Raw genomic sequence first — 3,113 nt, forward strand, 5'->3', positions numbered from 1 at the left:
AACTATAATAAATCGCTGTTGCAAATTCAGTGACGGAAAAAATAGTACTTTAGGGAAAAATGCGAAAATAGATGCGCTCGTTTTTGTCGTTTTCCAAAACGGCCGACACCTTACATAGTAAAGCCAACATTTTTTCCTTCTTCATAAAAGACAAAGCAGTTTTGAAACATCCTTTAGTAATCAGAGGTATAGGTGTCCTTTCTGGTGGAATTTCATTAGAACTGACTCACATCTATGCGAGAGGTAGACACATATAAATTACCCATTCTAAGTATCAAAACATGGGCTTATTGTTGTCATGATTAATGGAGGTTACCATAGCAACGGTAACTCAGCTGGCCCAAATATGGTTGTTTTCGTTTATCTTCCCGGGCAACATATCTCCACACAAAAAATGAAGGGTGAGTTTAAGAACTCCACTTCCAACTTTGCGTGACTTTCTCAGAGAACTGTTCTTAACTTGGTTTGGGCGTTTCATTTTCTTAGCACGGTGCATTTACAACGCTTTGCATACTATAAAGCCATCTTGAAAATATTGCCTAAAATAATATAAAATATGCTTTAACATATTATTCCACCCTTTAAGAGGTCGCCATCCCGGCGACAAAAGAAGGTAGTAACTGAAGGGAGCGAAAATGCGCAGCACTATTTTGTTAAAAGATTTGTTTTTTTGTTTTTTTTTTTTGCAAGTAACATCTAAGAAGTCTCTGAATGAGGTTAACTAATCTATATTCCATAGAAGGGTAATAATCAGCAGCGCCATTTAACCACCAAACAATACTAACTTGAAAAGGGAAAGACAACTTGCAACGAGCTCGAGCTGTATTCAAGACAGGAGTGCCTTGAAATCCACGGCTTTCCTCTACCTCAGAAAGAAAGGGATATTGAAGAAAATACCAACGAACTAGTTCTCAAAATCGGAGATATGATGGGTGTTTCAGTGCGTCCTGGGGATATTTCGGTCAGCCATCGTATTCCAACCAGCCAGAAATATCAGGGAAGGAGATCTGCTCCTGCTATTAAACTGAAATTTACCCGGCGTGATACAAAGGAGATATTCTATCGTGGGCGAAAAGAGCTGAGAGCCTTGACAACTAAAGAATTCGGCTTTTCAGACGCCGAAGGCGTGCGCGCGCGGAGCACCATTGCTAAGAAAATATGGTAACCCATCGTTGTTAGAAAATTTGGTTTTATAGCCATGACGTCATGAACGTCCGTCCGTACGTACGTACGCACGTCCATCCACCCCTCCATGTATGCCAATGTGACCAGTATCACGTAACCATATCACGGGCTCAACTTTAGAGCTCATAGAGCAGACAATACTCCGGTTTACACTATAGCTAGTTTACAGCATACATCTTTAATATTGGACATCAATGTCATGGTCAATTGACACCTGTCAAAACAAGGTATCCCCTGACCAGTATCACGTCACCATATCGCGGGCTCAAGTTAGACCTTATCGAGGTCAAAGGAAAGGTTACGTTTATACAAACGTTGTCCGTGTAGCACTTATATTTTAAACAGAATTAACTGAAGGGAGTGTAGTGTAACGTGAAGTGTTAGATTTCTATCCCATATGAACCATGTGAGCGTTAGCCCTACTGATAGAACTGGGCCCACACAAGGACAGAGAAAAACTCTGACCAGGGTGGGAATTGAACCCACGACCTTCGGGTTAGATCTCCGCCGCTCTACCGACTGAGCTACAAGGTCAGACGGGAGCAGGCCGTGGGAACTGAAGATGTTATAGTCACGGCAATTAACATGTACAAGTACAAGGAAAGGTTACGTTTATACAAACGTTGGCCGTGTAGTGTAACGTGAAGTGCTAGATTTCTATCCCATATGAACCATGTGAGCGTTAGCCCTACTGATAGAACTGGGCCCACACAAGGACAGAGAAAAACTCTGACCAGGGTGGGAATTGAACCCACGACCTTCGGGTTAGATCTCCGCCTCTCTACCGACTGAGCTACAAGGTCAGACGGGAGCAGGCCGTGGGAACTGAAGATGTTATAGTCACGGCAATTAACATGCACAAGTACAAGGAAAGGTTACGTTTATACAAACGTTGGCCGTGTACCACTTATATTTTAAACAGAAATCTAGCACTTCACATAACACTACACTCTTATCGAGGTCAGCTGTTTTTTTTTTTTTAAGTTGACCGCTGCCCCGGTACTGGTTCTTGATTGGATCACAGGCTTAAGCCAGGTCAGACACTCACACTCACACCTGAACGAGGCTTAATTTTTTGCGCTCTTTCTGTGGCTCGATGCGGCTACACAGCCATGCTACGTCAGCAAAGCTCTCGACAGTCGATGCTTTTCGTGTTCAGGTACGTTTGGAAAATATATTTTTCTTGCATTTTTTGGCTGGTTTAGGCATAATATAGCTGTAGTTATTCAAATCAAGCATTGGAGGGATATAAACTTAAAGCTGCGTGTTTATTTTTAAGTTGTTTAGGCCTGCTTTTTGCTCTGAATTGCAGTTTTTGGTATGTCTTAAGATGTTTAATTTCGAATCTACTAAGGTTGCAAGACGCCTGGACGGCCTATGTCAAAAGAACAGAAACGAAAGAAGAGAGAAAGAGAACGAGAACGACAAAACGGTACACCAGTAATAGCTATAAAGTTGGTGGAAGAAGTTACTCCACTAAACCGTTTGTTATTTCTACGGATAAGTTATTTCAAGTGGATGCATATTTCTAAAACGTGGTTTAGTCGTTTTTTCTTTTGTTCAGGAATGAAACTCGAAACTGGAGTTAAATAACAATCATCTGTACTCTTTTTGGACAGAAATAATGTGTTGCTGGTTTGTTTGGCCTTAAAATGCGAGGGAACAAGAAGCTTTTTTACTCCGCTTGCCTAACTGTTTTTTGATGTGCCTCGACAGTGACAAGAATTTTGCACTTATGTTCTGTGATCGCAATGAGTTCTCATAAAAGTACAAGGAGAAATATTACCAGCTTGTGTTTTCAGAAGTTTGTTTAGAGCACATACAGGTAATTTGTTGGAGATCTTGTTTGAAGTTTGTCCTTTCTAGCCGATTCTGGTTCTAAGCTAAGCTGGCGTGTTTCAATGAAATACATCGAATTGTAAATGATG

Source organism: Montipora foliosa, unplaced genomic scaffold, assembly GCF_036669935.1.
Source record: "Montipora foliosa isolate CH-2021 unplaced genomic scaffold, ASM3666993v2 scaffold_470, whole genome shotgun sequence".
Lineage (NCBI taxonomy): Eukaryota > Metazoa > Cnidaria > Anthozoa > Scleractinia > Acroporidae > Montipora > Montipora foliosa.